The sequence below is a fragment of the Nicotiana tabacum genome, chromosome 21 (assembly GCF_000715075.1).
Source record: "Nicotiana tabacum cultivar K326 chromosome 21, ASM71507v2, whole genome shotgun sequence".
Classification (NCBI taxonomy): domain Eukaryota; kingdom Viridiplantae; phylum Streptophyta; class Magnoliopsida; order Solanales; family Solanaceae; genus Nicotiana; species Nicotiana tabacum.
In genome coordinates, this window is record NC_134100.1 from 62,354,233 (window position 1) to 62,371,437 (window position 17,205).

General features: G+C 39.8%; 1 non-coding gene across 1 annotated transcript; it reads right to left on the bottom strand.

Annotated features, from left to right (window-relative positions):
- Positions 1-13,525: 13,525 nt before the first annotated feature.
- Positions 13,526-13,632, bottom strand: LOC142175630 (small nucleolar RNA R71). Its single transcript, XR_012704726.1, has one exon. It is a non-coding gene; the product is annotated as a small nucleolar RNA R71 (small nucleolar RNA).
- Positions 13,633-17,205: the final 3,573 nt, after the last annotated feature.

A 17,205-nucleotide genomic window follows, 5' to 3' on the forward strand; every position in this document is an offset into this window, starting at 1 on the left:
ATCTCTAATTCTACCCAAATCCCCAATTTCCACCATGAAAATTGTAGGTTTAATGATGAAAACTTATGAAATATAATGGGTAAATAAAAGAAAGTAGATTAAGGTCACTTACCAATAAATTGAGGAAGAAAAGCTCTTGGGAAAATCCCTTCTAAGGTTTCTAGGGTTGAGAATTTTGAAATAATGAGCAAAATCATGTCTATCTCAGTCTTTACCCTGCTGCGGATCGTAATTGCGAACATTGCAATTGCGATATTTTGTTCGCAATTATGAACATCGCAATTGCGAGAAAGAGGTCGCAAATGCGAACTCCTCTCAGAAACACAGTCATCGCAAATGCGATGTTTTCGGTCGTAAATACGAACCCCCAGCTCTCGCAAATGCGAACCACCACTTCACAAATGCGAAGATTGCCAAGGACCATGCTGAGTCGCAAATGCGACTCTGCCTTCGCAAAAGCGACTCTATTAGGTCATCACACCATTGATTGAACATCGACTGCTTTGACAGACATATTGCAAGGCTTCTAAACATATTTTGCGATTTGAAATTGATGTTGTTACAGTATGCTTGGAAATAAATATCTTCGGATTATATGATGGCTTCATGAGAACAACAAATAATCCAAATATATTGCCATGCAAAGTGGATGGCTTGACACACCATAAAGGGTGTGCCATTTTGTCTTGCCATAATAAAATAGAAAAGTGTTATATATTTTCATTTTTTTTCCTTCATGGGTTTGAATATGTGACTCAACAATTCTCATCTGAAAAAAGACAAAAAGTTGATTGATGAAATCAATCGGGATACTTCAGCGATTAGTAGTTGAAAACGTAACTATTTCAAAATCAGTAAAAATATGCAATTTTTCTAAGGTAGCCGGGTTAAAAAAAGATGGAACTTTCTCATCTTTACAACCCAATCCAATGTATCCTTCCATTGAACGGCAGGCAATTAAAGCTTTATTGAATTTAAATTCATAAAAAAAATTAGATTTAATTTTAATTAAATATACTTTGGTCCAAACAAATATCATGGGCTAATATAATGGGATTAGTTATTCAAATCCAATAAATAGGTCCAAATGCATTGGACTAACCCATCCCAAGATGTCATCTTCCTAGAGACCCAATCTGATTGGTCGGAAAGAGTTTGTTCTCATCACAACTCTTCTCTTCCACAACTATAAATAGGGGTCTTCATAACTCAGAAAAGATACCAGTAATCATAACAAGAAGCAAGAGAGAGTCCGTGGATCAAACACCATAAATTTCTCTACAATCTTCAAGTTTCAAGCAATCAAGTTCAAGTTCAAGAGCGAAACTAAATACAAGACGTTCAAGATCAAGACTTCTTGTTTCTGACAAAATCAATGTTCGTGGAGACTATCAAGGCGTTCGTGACGGATAAATCAAATCAAATTCAAGATTAAGCTTATAGGCCCTTGAATTTATTTACCGTTGGAAAGAAGAATCAGAGAAATTATAGAGATTCTAACATTCAAATTATTTAAAATAAAATACTACGATTATTGTAATATTTTTCGGTCTCGATTATTTTTCTGACGCAATTTATTGTTTACATGAATATATATGAATTCCACCAAATGGATGTCCTTAATTTCTTGACAAAAACTAACCCAAGTAAGGAGGGCCACTTAAAGAGATAACTTTATCTCTATATTTTTTTTTTCCACAGATCACTTCCTTTACTACCAAGAATCAAAAAAAAAAAAAAATAGGAAAGAAGAAGGAAGGAAAGCAAAAGAATACATTTTAATTAGTAGATTTTATTGATGTGTTTGCAGTATTTTATGTGTAAAATGAATGCTTAAAATAAGTCTAGGATGTCCAATCTAGAATTGGCGGAAGTTCTTATTCTATTTATTTATCTTGCATTGAAACCTATAAAAAAAAATATAAGTATACTCTGAAAAAGTTTCTCATGTTTCATTTAGATTCTTAAGACTTAGCCTATGTGATTATTCTTTGGTGATTTTCTTCTAATGCAATTTAATGTGGTCACGAGTGTATATTCTATTAGAGAGCCCAAATTTGATGAGTAACAATCGAAATACTACAACCTCAATTATTCAGCATATTTAGTAAAGTACGCTTTCTTTTCCATAATAATGATATTATTTTTGATAATAAATGAACTCAAATCAAACTCTGACTAAAGGATAACGAGGTCGCAATGTAAACCTTTGGCACTAATGTTCAGGTTGGTGGGGGGTTTTTCATTTTAATTTAATAAGTACCTATAAACTTAGTAGTACTCTAAGGGGTGTGCGTGCGGTAATATCCCCAAATGTATGTTAGTTCTCTTTTTTGTTTTTTGCATTTCTTTACTTTATCAATTTCTTCTTCGTTTCTTTTTCCATTTAAATTTTTTCTTTAATTTTTGTTTGACATAAATGAGAAAATGTCAACCTTATGAAAATAACTTTTAAAAATTCATGTTAAGAAATAAATACTACTAAGAGATATAGGCTTTAGAGGTGTCACGACCCAAAATTTCACCTTAAGGATCGTGATGGCACCGACTCTCTAAAACTAGATAAGTCGTTTACTTACAACAGTTAAACTAATTGACATGATATTCTTACAGCAGCATTGACATAAATACCGAAATAAAGGTGATACAAGTCTACGCGACAATAATCACAATGATCTTCCCAACACTAGGCAATACAGAGTCACGAACTCTAGCTGAATACATAAAAATATCTCAAAATAAAATACAATATTATTCGGATAGCAAATTAATAGTACAATTAAAAGGAAAAAGGACTCCAAGGAATTGCGGCGATCGAGCAGCTCTACCTTGAATCCTCGTGATCAAAAAAACTAATACTGCCAGGGTCCACGGCCTCTAACACCTGGATCTACACAAAAAATGTGCAGAAGTATAGTATGAGTACACCACAGTCGGTACCCAGTAAATATGAAGACTAACCTTGGTATAGTAGTGATGATGTACAAGTCAAGACACCTACTAGACATAATAATATGTGCAGTATATCAATATAAAGCTAATAATGGAAACAAGAATCAATTAATGGCACAAGGAATAAACATGTGATAAAACAGTAAATGTCACGACCCCAATTTTTTCATGACGGTACCTAGTCTCTAATACTAGGTAAAACTAATAACATGCGAAATAATTGAAATAACAATAGATATAAGTCTCAAACTCAACAGTTGTATAAAAATTAATGTTACAACTCAGCGTATACAAATCCCGAGACCCAGCGTAATACAAGTCACAAGCTCTAAGTGTGAATACTGGATAATCCTATACATCATGTCTATATATAAAGGATAATGAAATAAGAGATCTAGAGAGAGGGGGACTTCGAGTCCTGCAGACCCCGACAGGTATACCTTGAAGTCTCGGCAATAGAATCCCAACTAATGTCTGGGCTGGTAAGAAGTAACTGGATCTGCACAAAAAGATGTACATAAGCGTAGTATGAGTACACCACAACGATACCCAGTAAGTGCCAAGCCTAACCTCGGTAGAGTAGTGACGAGGTCAGGTCAGGGCTCTACTGGGATATAATAAAAATGAAGTAAATGTAGGCAGTGTAATAAAGACAGTAATGAAATTTAAACAATGAATTGTATAACAAGATTAGCTACACAGAACTAAGCAAATAGTGCACACGGAGAAAGACAGTTAATGGTATGCTAAGGAAACAACGATCAAAGACAAGTAAGAAAAAATGGAGAAATGTCAACAAGAGTCACTACCGAGGTACCGCCTCGTAGTCTCAAATCACAAAAATAATCACAATCTTTCTTTATATCACCGCGGGAGCCTTTACATTTAATTTTGAAAATCATTTTTTTCGAAATAACATTCTGCGTTTTAGTCCACCTTATCACACCGCATGGCTTCTAGTAGTTCCTCTACTAGCCACGCATATCAAGCCTGCCTTATCTCACCGCATGTGTTTCAACACCCAGATTTTATACCACCGTATGCATATCAATATTACGATGTATCACAAATCGCACCTCAAGTGCCCAATTTCACAATTTGTAAGAGAAACCAAACAATGACAGAATTTTACAATAAGGAGCCTACGGCTCAACCACAATGTACACAAAGTCTCAACAATAACAACTGGAAGAATAACTTAGTAGAATGCTATTTCACAACTTAACACTTTGCCTCAATAGGAATCACGGCATTTGCAATTCAATACCAATTTTAACAACAAGATATTCTAAGAATTAGCAATTTCAAGTAAGAATTCAACAGTTAAATAATGAATACGGAATAAGGAAACAAGAATTTCAACTAAACATGTAGAGCAATTAGCAAGTAAGAGATAAGACAAGTAGACATATGAAATTAGACTAAATATGATGACTATAATATGTTAAGGCAACTCAATTAAAGTATGAAAGGAATCTACATATCTAAAAACCGGCAGTTTCCACATTTAGCCTGTGTACACACTCGTCACCTTGCGTACACGGCTCTTACACATCACAATTATCACAAGCAACAACAATCCTAAGGGGAAATTCCCCCATACAAAGTTAGGCAAGCCACTTACCGCAAACCATGCTAAATCAATCCACTAGAAGGCCTTTCCCTCGATTGTCCAACTCCGAACGGCTCAAATATAGCCAAAACAATTTCAAACTATAAATATAACTATAGGAAATTAATTCAAACAATGAAATTACGATCTTTGCAAAGAATTAAAAAGTCAATCCAAAAGTCAAACTCGGGCCCGCGTCTCGAAACCTTACCAAAATTATAAAATCTGAATACCCATTCAATATCAAGTCCAACCATACAAGAATTACTCAAATTCAAACTCAAGTAACCTTTCAAAACTTAAAAATTTAGTCTAAGAAGTTCTACCACTTTTCCCCAATTTTTCCAACTCCAATCCCTAATTACATGATAAAAATAATGATAGATTCGAGTAATTTAACCAAAATCGAGTTAGGAATTCTTACCCCAATGATCTCTCTGAATATCTCTCAAGATTTCTCCTCAAACCGACCTCTCTAAGTCCAAAATGTGAAATATGGAATAAACCCTCGATTTTGAAACTTAAGTCTGCTGCCTAGTGATTTACACATCTCGATCGCGTAACACAATTTCTGCGCAGCTCAAATTTACTCTCCGCGATCGCGTGAAAGAAAGCATGAATGCGATTAACAAGCTTCCTGAACTTAGCGATCACATGCTAGGCCACGCTATCGTGTAGCACAAACTGCCTCAGCCCCAGCCTCGCCATTCATTATTCGCGAACGCGACCTCCTACACGCGTTCGCGATTCACTATAAACCAACCTTCCGCGATTGCATACACCACCTCGTGATCGCATAGAGCAAACTACCTCCAGTGCCACACTACTCTTCGCGATCGCATTATTCCACTCGCAATCGCGTATAAGGAAATCAGAAGGACCAGATTCAACAAACATCCATGTTCCGAAATGCGCCGAATATGGTCCGAATTACCCTCGAGGCCTCCCGGACCTCAACCAAGCATACCAAAAAATCCTAAAACATCATACAAACATGCTCAAAGTGTCAAAATCACATCAAACAACACAAATTCTATGAATCGCAACCTCAATTCAAGCCTATGAAGTATGAACTTCCAAATTTCGAAACTAATGCCGATTCATACCAAAACAACTCCTATTGACTACAAAATTCACACACAAGTAATTAATGACATTACAGGCCTATTCCAACTTTTGGAATTGGGATCCAACCCCGATATCAATAAAGTCAATCCCCAATCAAACTTTCTAAAACCTCCCATTTTCCAACTTCCGTCAATTCTCGTCGAAACGACCTACGAAACTCCAAATCACTATTCGGACACGCTCCTAAGACCAAAATTACCATACGGAGCTATTGGAACCGTCAAAATTCTATTTCGGGGTCATGTTCACATAAGTCAAACTACAGTCAACTTTTACAACCTAAACCTCCAACTTAGGGATTATGTGTCCTATTTCACTCCGAAACTCACCCGAAACCAAAACCAAACACCCCGGCAAGTCACGTAGCCACAATATAACATAGAGGAAGCATAAATTAGGGGATCGGGGCTAAAATACTCAAAACGCTCAGCCGGGGCATTACATCCTCCCCCTCTTAAAACAAATATTCGTCCTCGATCGAGTATAGAGACATACCTAAAGTGGTGAAAAGATGAGGATAGCGGCTACGCATATCATTCCCGATCTCCCAAGTCGCCTCCTCGACCGGTTTACCTCTCTACTGAACCTTCACTGAAGTAATTTCTTTGACCTCAACTTTTGAACTTGCCTGTCCAAAATGGCCGCGGCTCCGCAACATAAGAGAGATCTTTGTCCAACTAGACTGAGCTTTAATCCAGAGCATAGAAACATGGAACACTAGATGAACTGCAGCTAGACTAGGTGGTAGTGCAAACTTGTAGGTCACCTCTCCAACCCTCTCAAGAATCTCAAAAGGTGTGATATACCTAGGGCTCAACTTGCCCTTCTTCCCGAACCTCATGACACCCTTCATGGGCGAAACTAGGAGCAAGACCCGCTCCCTAACTATGAATGCACCATCGCAAACCTTCCGATCCGTATAACTTTTATGTCTATATTGGGTTGTACGAAGTCGATTCTGAATCAATTTAACCTTTTCCAAAGCATCCTGAAACAAGTTTGTACCCAATAGCCTAGCCTCACCCAACTCAAACCAACCCACCGGAGACCAACACTGTCTACCATACAAAGCCTCATACGGAGCCATCTGAATGCTCGACTGGTAGCTTTTATTGTAGGCAAACTCCGTGAACGGCAAAATCTGATCCTAAAAACCCCTAAACTCCATCACACACGCACAAAGCATATCCTCCAATATTTGAATAGTGTGCTCGGACTGTCTGTTTGTCTGAGGGTAAAATATTGGACTAACTCCACTCGCGTGCCTAACTCATGTTGTATGGCCCTCCAGAACCGCGATGTAAATTGCATACCCTGATCAGATATGATGGATACAGGCATGCCATGAAGCCTGACAATCTCGCGAATATAAACCTGAGCATGCTTCTTTGAAGAATAAGTAGTCACCACCGGAATAAAATGAGCTGACTTGGTCAATCTATCCACAATTACCCATACTGCATCGAACTTCCTCCGAGTTTGTGGGAGCCCAACAACAAAATCCATAGTAATCCGCTCCCATTTCCACTGAGGAATCTCTAGCCTCTAAAGCAATCCACATGGACGCCGGTGCTCATACTTCACCTGCTGACAGTTGAGGCACCGAGCTACATAATCCACTACGTCATTCTTCATCCGCCTCCACCAATAGTGTTGCCTCAAGTCCTGATACATCTTCGCGGCACCCGGATGAATGGAGTAGCGCAAACTGTGAGCCTCCTGGAGAACCAACTCATGCAAACCATCCATATTGGGCACACATAGCCTGCCCTACATCCGTAATACACCATCATCTCCAATAGTGACCTCCTTGTCATCGCCGTGCTGAACCGTGTCCTTGAGGACAAACAGATGGGGGTCATCATACTAACGCTCTCTGGTACGCTCATAAAGAGAAGACCAAGAAACCACACAAGCCAAAACCCGGCTCGGCTCTGAAACATCCAACAAACTGGTTGGCCAAGGCCTGACCATCCAAGGCTAATGGCCCCTCTACTACCGGTAGATATGCTAAATTGCCCCGAGCTCTCCGCCTTGCGACCCAAGGCATCGGTCACCACATTGGTTTTCCCGAGATGATATAGAATGGTGATGTCAGAGTCCTTAAGCAATTCTAACTACCTCTGTTGTCACAAGTTAAGATCCTTCTGTTTGAACAGATGTTGCAGACTCTGGTGGTCGGTATAGACCTCACAAGGGACACCGTACAAATAGCGTCACCAGATCTTCAAGGCATGAACAATAGTTGCTAACTCAAAGTCGTGGATAGGATAATTCTTCTCATGCACCTTCAGTTGTCTAGACGCATAGGCAATCACCCTACCATCCTGCATCAACACCGCACCGAGACCAATATGCGATGTATCAGAATACACAGTATAAGACCCCGAACCCGAAGGAAACACCAACACATGGGTTGTAGTCAAAACAGTCTTGAGATTTTAAAAGCTCTCCTCACACTCCTCGATCCACCTGAACGGAGTACCCTTCTGGGTCAATCTGGTCATAGGTGCAGCAATAGATGAGAAATCCTCTACGAATCGACGTTAATACCATGCCAAACCAAGAAAATTTTGAATCTCATTAGCTGAAGACGGTCTGGGCCAACTCTGCATTGCTTTAATCTTCTTCAGAAATGCCCCAAAAATGCCCATTGAATGCCACCGAATCAAGCCAGAATTCACACTTTGAAAATTTTGCATACAACTTCTTTTCTCTCAAGGTCTGAAGCACGGTCCTCAGGTGATGCTCATGATCCTCCCGACTCTGGCAGTACTCCAGAATGTCGTCAATAAACATAATGATGAATGAGTTAAGATAGGGTCGGAATACACTTTTCATCAAGTGCATGAATGTTGTTGGGGCATTGGTCATCCCAAAAGACATCACAATGAACTCGTAATGACCATACCGAGTCCTAAAGGCAGTCTTCGGGATATCTGGCTTCCGAATCGTCAACTGATGATAGTCTGAACGCAAGTCAATCTTGGGGAACACTCTGACACCCTGTAGTTGATCAAATAGGTCATCAATATGTGGTAATGGATACATATTATTCACTGTAACCTTGTTCAACTGGCGATAATCAATGCACATGCGCATAGAATCACCCTTCTTCTTTACAAACAAGACCGGAGCACCCCCAAGGTGATACACTGGGCCGAATAAAATCCTTATTAAGTAACTCCTGTAACTTCTCCTTTAACTTCTTCAACTCTAGTGGGTCTATATGATATGGAGGAATAGAAATAGGCCGAGTGCCCGTTAAAAAATGAATACCAAAATCGATATCCCTGTCGGGGGAACGCCCGAAAGATATGTCGAGAATACAAATGGATAATCTCTCACTACCGGAACTGACTCAACAGTAGGGGTATCAATACTGACATCTTGCACATATGCTAGATATGCATCACATCCCTTCTCAACCATCCGCTGAGCCTTTGGAAATGAGATAACCCTGCTAGGAACATAATCTAAAGTACCTCTCCACTCTAACCGTGGCAAACCTGGCATAGCCAACGTCACAGTCTTGGTGTGACAGTCAAGAATAGCATGATAGGGCAACAACCAATCCATGCCTAAAATAACATCAAAATCTACCATACTGAGCAATAATAGATCGACTCTAGTCTCAAAATAACTAAGAACAACTAAACACGACCGATACACATAGTCAACAACAAGGGAATATCCTATAGGTGTGGACACATAGACAGGAGAACTCAATGAATCACGGGATACACCAAAATATGGAGCAAAGTAAGATGATACATAGGAATAAGTGGAACTGAGTCGGATGTAACTTCCTCCGACCTAGCAGGAAGAGCATAATATCTGGCCTAGCCTCCCCCTCTAGGGCGACCTCTACCTGCCCGACCTCCACCTCTAGCTGGTTGTGCAAGTGGAGTGGCAACTAGTGCGGTAACCATGGCCTGAAGACCTGGTGGAATATGCTAAGCCTGAGTAGTCTGTGGAGGTGCAACCCTCCTTAGTCTGGGGCAATCCCTCACCATATGACGAGTGTCACCACACTCAAAACAAGCTCTCGGAGGACGTGGCTGTTGTGACTGGCTCGGGCCTTATCGGCTGGACTGGCCACTAAAAGCACCCCGTATAGGAGGCGCACTAGACAATGGCGGTGCTTAATGGGGAGCCTGGGGCCTAGGAGTGGCCAGAATACCGCTGGAAGGTGGAAGTGTTGAATGAACATGGCGGCTCACATAGCCCCTACCATGATGGGTTGCAACTAGGGAACGGGCACCACTGTATGTGCCAGAATCTCGAGGCCTTTTGGCCTCCCTCTCCTCTCTCTCAAGGGCCCACATACCCTCCAATATTTTAGCGATCTCCACTACCTGCTGGTCTGAGATATCCATCTCTATCTCTCGGGCCATGCTAAATCTGATATCAGGGTTGAGCCCCTCGATAAATCGACGGACTCACTCTCTAATAGTAGCAACCAATGCTAGTGCATGCCTGGACAAATCATTGAACCAGACTGCATACTCTGATACAATCATAGAACCCTAGCGAAACTGCTCAAACTCTGCACGCCATGCATCTCTAAGACTCTAGGGAACAAACTTCCTCAAGAACATATCTGAGAATTGATCCCAGGTGAGTGCAGCTATCTCGGCCGGACTACCCAACTCACACGCTCGCCACCATTGATAAGCCACTCCCTTAAGCTAGAACGTAGTGAAAGCAACCCCACTAGACTCCACAATACCCATGGTACGAAGGATACAATGGCACTCATCAAGAAAACCCTGGGCATCCTATGATGCCAAAACGTTGAAAGTAGGAGGGTGGTACTTCTTGTACCTCTCGAGCCTGAGCTGCTCCCACTCAGAAGTTGTTGCCCTAACCTCGGGCTGAACTGGGGTGACCGATTGTACTGGTATGATCTCTAGGACCTAGTCAACCTGGACCCGTTGCTCTGGGGTACGGGCGGCGAGAGTTTGTGCTCCTCCTCCGGCCTAAGATGTGGAAGGAGCAAGTGGGATCAACCCTGCCTGAGCTAGAGCGCCAAACATGCTCAGTAACTGGACAAGGGTCTCCTGAAGTGCAGGAGCAGTAACACGCATCTCAGGTGCCTGCTCTCCAACTGAGGCTACTGGTGGCTCCTCTGTAGCAGCTCATGCAGGTGCTCTGGATGCACCACGTGGATGTCCTCGGCATCTACCCTGGCCCCGGACTCTCATGACTCTAGCAGGGGGCGCAGGTGTCAGGTTATCCGATCCAGTTGTACGTGTCCAGTTGTACGTGTCCTCACTAAGTGAAGATTTTCCTAACAGTTCCATAGCCTCCTGAAGATAAGTATATACGTCTCTGTACCGATTCGCGAGACTCTACTAAACTTGCTTGTGACTCGTAACACCTATAAACCTACAGCTCCGATACCAACTTGTCACGACCCTAATTTCCCTCCATAGGACATCGTGACGGCACCTAGTCTCTAAGACTAGGTAAGCCTAACAATATGTGGAATAATTGAAATAACAATAGATATAAGTCTCAAACTCAACAGCTGTATCGAAACAACGTTACAACTTAGCATATACAAATCCTGAGACACAGCGTAATACAAGTCACAAGCTCTAAGTGTGAATACTGGATAATTGATGGTAGGCTATAATCTTGTATTTTAGTCGCTTATTGCACTCTAATTAACTATACTTTACTTGTGTTTGAGCTTTAATTGATAGTGTTTTGCACTTATTGTGTGTTTTATGCCTTGTAGGAGTAATTTCGAGCTATGTAGATGTTATGGAATGAATTCAAGCGATTTGGAGCTTTGAAGTCTGAGTAAAATCCCAAGGGATTAAGCCGGGATCGTGTTTGGGGGTCGAGGACCAAGTCTGGACGTCAAAACGCAAGATTTGAGCCGTACTTTGAGAAATTTAAACTAGCGCGATGCAGTAGTGTATTTTTGCTGCATGTTGAACTGTTGAGCTCTTTGGATTTCCCCACTAATGACCTGCATGGCTCGTCGCCCCATGCGGCACGCCTGTGCTATTGTTACAGAGTAAATGTCCTATTTCAGGTAGGAAAATGTAATTTCATTTGGGCCCGACCCTACTTGGTATAAATACATGGAAAAATATTATTTTCTGGACTTTTGACACATATTCGACCTAAGAAGGCGAAGGAGGAGTTGGAAAAACATGAGCACAAGGATTTCATCATTCCTTCCTCACTCAAGACCCGAGTTTGGACTGAATTTATGTTTTCCTTTACTTTAAACTTATTTGTGATGAATTGCTCCATATCTATTGAGTAGTTCCCTTTAGAGTTTGATGGATTTGGTATATTGATGATTGTTTGTGGATTATAACTCTAGTTTTATGTTTTGAAGCATTTTTTAGATGATTTAATTGTTGCATCTATATTCACTTGTTCATGTAATCGAGAGAGGCACAACTTGTGGCATATTTGCATTATTTTGTTGGTTGAGTTCATAGATTCTTCTTAATAATCGAAAGAGGCTAGTTGAATCATTGATTAAACCTAGTTAGGAGAATAATCGATAGAGGTTTTCCTAAAGACTAATCCACAACACATTCTTGCATATCTTCACGTGCTTAAATTAGTTCATCTTGTGAGGTTGAAATTTAATCAAGAGAGGAGTTTTTGCTGAACGGTTGAACTGATAATTGAGTAAATTCGAGAAACTCACTTAAACATTAGAAGTGAATTATCTAGACTTAGATCCCAAATAATTATCTTACACCTATCCTATCAACCCCTATTTCCTCCCACTGATAACTTCCTTGTTTCAATTGTCATTAGTCAATAGCTTTAGATCTTAGTTAATTTTAGTTATAAATTATATAAATCTCAATTGTTGATCATATTGGATAGCGATAAAGCTAGAAACTACGAGAATACTGTTTAAATCCAATCCCTATGGATACGATATTATACTATACTATATTTGATTAGCGAGCATGAATTAAGTATGTGTTTCGAGCTCATCAAATTTTGGCATCATTGCCTGGAATTGGCAATCAGTAGTGTTGGAAATAGTTTGTAGTGCTAATTCAAAAAAAAATACTTTTTATTTTAGTTTATTTTTCTCTTTTTACAGTTGGTGTTCTTTGATTTTGCGCATGTTACATGCTAAGATTGGTGCATGACTCGAACTTCTGCGGAAGAAGTGCTAACATACGAGCCAGAAATTGAAAAACAATTGCGACAGCTGAAGAAGGAAAGAAATCTCACCAATACATCAGAAAAGGTTGGGCAATCCTCAACCAAAGAATTTATGGCTGGAAACGGTGAGGATAATATAGATTTGGCTGCGAGAGAAGCAGCCCAAAGAAGAGAACAAGTTGCACGGGATGTTGAGGAACAGTTATTAGAGATGCACAAATTATCTACGAAGAAGAGAGGGGTCATAGAATTGCTTAAAATAAACTCTTGGCTATAGACCAGTTCGGAAATATAGCTCCCGGGCCTGGGAGACCACTTGGTGATTATGCTAGACCGGTCTACAATCAAGGTTTATCAATTGTTAGACCACCCCCAATTGGATCAAATAATTTTGAACTGACGCAAGGGTTTCTTCAAACTCTTCAGAATTATTGTGTCTTCAGAGGGAAGCCAAACGAAGATCCAAACACACATCTAATGGACTTCGAGGAGATTATGAACACCTTTCAATATAATGGTGTGTCACAAGATGCAGTGTATTTAAGGGAATTCCCCTTTTCTCTTATAGATAATGCAAAGCAGTGGCTTCGAAGCTTGCCCACAGGATCAATTAGAACTTGGGAGGAGATGACCAGAAAATTTCTTGATAAATATTTCTCATCAGCTAAGACTAGCAAGTTTAGAAGAGAAATTCATAACTTCTGCCAGAAAGGTACTGAAACTGTTTTTGAAGCATGGGAGAGGTTTAAGGAGATTGTTCGAAAGTGTCAACATAGTGGAATTGAACTTTGGATATAACTCCAGGACTTTTGGTATGGATTGACACCGTCCTCGCGTAAAACATTGAGCAATGCAGCTGGAGGCTCGTTGATGAAGAAGACTCTAGAGGAGATGGTTACAATTCTTGATGATTTATCTGAAGATGCAAATCAGTGGCCCTTTGAGAGTGTTGAAAGAAGAAGATCAACTAGTGTTTACCAGGTTGATGCTAACACATCTGTGCAGGTATAGCTTGATGCTATGGCTAAACAAATATGAAAGCTGACCTTAGCCTCGATACACAATGTGCCTCACACAGCTTGTGATATATGTGGAAGAGGACACTATACTCATGAGTGTCAAGCCTCAACTGAGGAAGTGAATGATGTGGGAAATTATAATTTTAATGCAATGGGTCAGAAGCACCCTGGTTTTTCATGGAGGTCATCTGGGGTACCGCAAATGCATGACAATAAAACAAAGCCAGATTCCAATGACAAGGAACTCCTGGTTTTATGAATCAGCCGAGGCAGCAGTTTCAGCCTCAACAGCCCAATCAGCCTGGTTTAGAAGATCTTATAAAGGCCTTCATTGTGAAAACTGATGAAAGATTTGAAATACAAGGGGCAACAATTCAAAATTTGGAGAATCAAGTGGGACAGATTGCAACAATATTATCTGAGAGGGTTCCAGGCACTCTCCCTACTGATATAGAAAAGAATCCCAAAGAAACGGTGAATGTTGTAACCTTGAGAAGTGGGCAAGTGTTGAAATATCTCACCCTAGATGTGATACTTGAAAAAGAAAGTGGGGAGTAGCTGAAGAGTAGTGTTGATAAAAAGAAGAAAGGCCCAATAAAAGTTGAGAAAAAGAAGAAGGAAGAAAAAACGAGAAGGGAGAAACATGAGGAGAGCAATATTAGATATACAAGAGAGAAAAGGCATGCTTAGAGTGAGTGAGGAGACTGTAACTTTCAAGATGAATGAAGAAAAAGGGCACAAAAAGAAAAACCAACTGTTAGTATTGAGTGGAAAGTGACGGGCATGAAAGAGAAGGCTGGCGTGAGCGAGAAAGATAAGTGTGGGGTATACCCCAAAAAGGCTGAGAAGAAGCAGTTTGTATGGATGTGTGCATTAGGTTGAGCGCGAGGAATAGAGCCCGACATCGACTTAGACACCGACTAGATGTTCAGGAAAGTTTCCTTTACCTTATGCTTTTTAATTGTGTGTCATGGGGACATGCCACAACTTAAAGTATGGGATGAGGGATATCTGTTTGTATGTATGTATATTAGTTTTCTTTTTGTTAGTTGTAGTAGTTAAGAATTAAAAAAAATTCGAAAAAAACCCATAATTTTTAAACAATTTTGATTTTTCCCGATGATGGATATCATCGACCGGTTTCTTAAGGGATTAAAGTCGAAAGAAAAAGACAAAAAGATTTTCTTTTGTTAAGTAGTGTATTAATTTCCCCTTAGTTTTTCTTTGAGCCGCGGTTCTTTTCCAAGGGTGTTGTTTAAACTGGGTATAGTTAGTTTTTATTTTTGTTAGGAGTAGGAAACCTTGTGCTATGATTTGAATTGAAGGCAATACCTCTTGACTTTATCATACCTTGAGAATAGTAAGTGCTTTAGTTGTGACGATTAGGCTCAATATTTTATTCTTGTATGAGTACCTTAAACTGTATGATCTTAACTTTGCTTAACTGCTTTGACTAGAGTGTCTTGATAGTCCATTCTTGAGTGAGTTATGTGCCATGTGTGTGTGAGGTTTTGTGTTATTCTATGCATTGCATTTGATGTCTAGAACTTGCCCCGTGTATTTGCAAAGCGAAATAGTAGTTTTATTCAGTCTTGGAAGTGATATAGGCATTTCTTTGTTAAACCGGTTAGATGCTCTTACCTACCTGATTGTTATGTATCTTAGTTAAACCCTTTGAGCTTGTAATCTTGTTTCTTTTGCAACCACATTACAAGCCTTATCCATGTATTTGAATTGACTATCTATTTGAACCTTGTACCTCTCGTGAGCACTTTAAAGTGTTATGAACTTTGTAAAAGTTGAAGTGTGGGGTGGTTGGTTTGGCTTTAGAGTGGAATTATTGAAATAAATAGAAAGATGCATTGTTTTGAAAAAGTAAGAGCCACTTGAATTGAATAATAAAAGAAAACAAAAATTAGATTCGCTGATAGTGGTGACTCTTGATGTACTTGTGCTTAAAGAAGTAGGGAGTTAATGTATATTGATGTGAAGGTGGAGTTATGGTTTGACATAAGTGCGGGGTTGTGAACAATGAAATGTATGTATTAAAGTGCTTAGGGAGGTATAGTCATTCTTATATCCAAATGTGTCTTATCCGTCCCGCAACCTGCATTACAACCAAATAAAGTCCTACTTGATCCTTGACTAAATCAGCTCAATTAGTAGAGTATTACACTATGGGCAAGCCTATGGTACGTCTTTTGTGGCACATGAATATTGTTTATGAGAGTGAGCAAATTCTTTCTATCTTGAGTTCCTAATTGCTCTTAAATTTTATTGTGTGTGGAACTACACTTTATTGTTGTGTGAGAGCACTTGATTCATGAAGGAAAGGTAATGCTTGACCTCTGTGTTAGAGTAAGTGAGCGGGTTATAAATGATGCGTGGTGCTTTTGAGTCAAATTTTGAGGCTAGGATGTTACGGTGTTGTACTTAATCTGTTTTAAATATTCTTGGTGTGATGAGTTATGAGAGTTGTTGAAAAAGGTCGTGTCTATGTGAAGTGTAGTTTGATTGCTCGAGGATGAGCAATGGTTTAAGTGTGGGTTGTTGATAGTAGGCTATAATCTCGTATTTTAGTCGCTTATTGCACTCTAATTAACTGCATTTTACTTGTGTTTGAGCTTTAATTGATAGTGTTTTGCACTTATTATCTGTTTTATGCCTTGTAGGAGTGATTTCGAGATATGTAGATGTTATGGAATGAATTCGAGCAATTTGGGGCTTTGAAGTCACAGTAAAAGCCCAAGGTATTAAGCCGGGATCATGTTTGGGGATCGAGGATCAAGTCTCGACGTCAAAACGCAAGATTTGAGTCGTACTCTGAGAAATTTGCACTAGTGCGTCGCAGGGTACGAGGCATAGTGCGGCGTAGCAGTGTATTTGTGCTGCTTATTGAATTGTTGAGCTCTCTGGATTTCTCCACTAATACCCCGCATGGCGCGTCGCCCCATGCGGCGCGCCTGTGCAATTTTTACATAGTAAATGTCCTATTTCGGCTAGGAAAGTTTGATTTTGTTTGGGTCCGATCCTACTTGGTATAAATACATGGAAAAATATTATTTTTTGGACTTTTGACACATATTCGACCTAAGGAGGCGAAGGAGGAGTTGGAAAAACATGAGCACAAGAATTTCATCATTCCTTCCTCACTCAAGACCCGAGTTTGGATTGAATTTATGTTTTCCTTTACTTTAAACTTATTTGTGATGAATTGCTCCATATCTATGGAGTAGTTACCTTTAGGGTTTGATAGATTTGGTATATTGATGATTGTTTGTGGATTATAACTCTAGTTTTATGTAGTGAAGCATTTTTGGATGATTTAATTGTTGC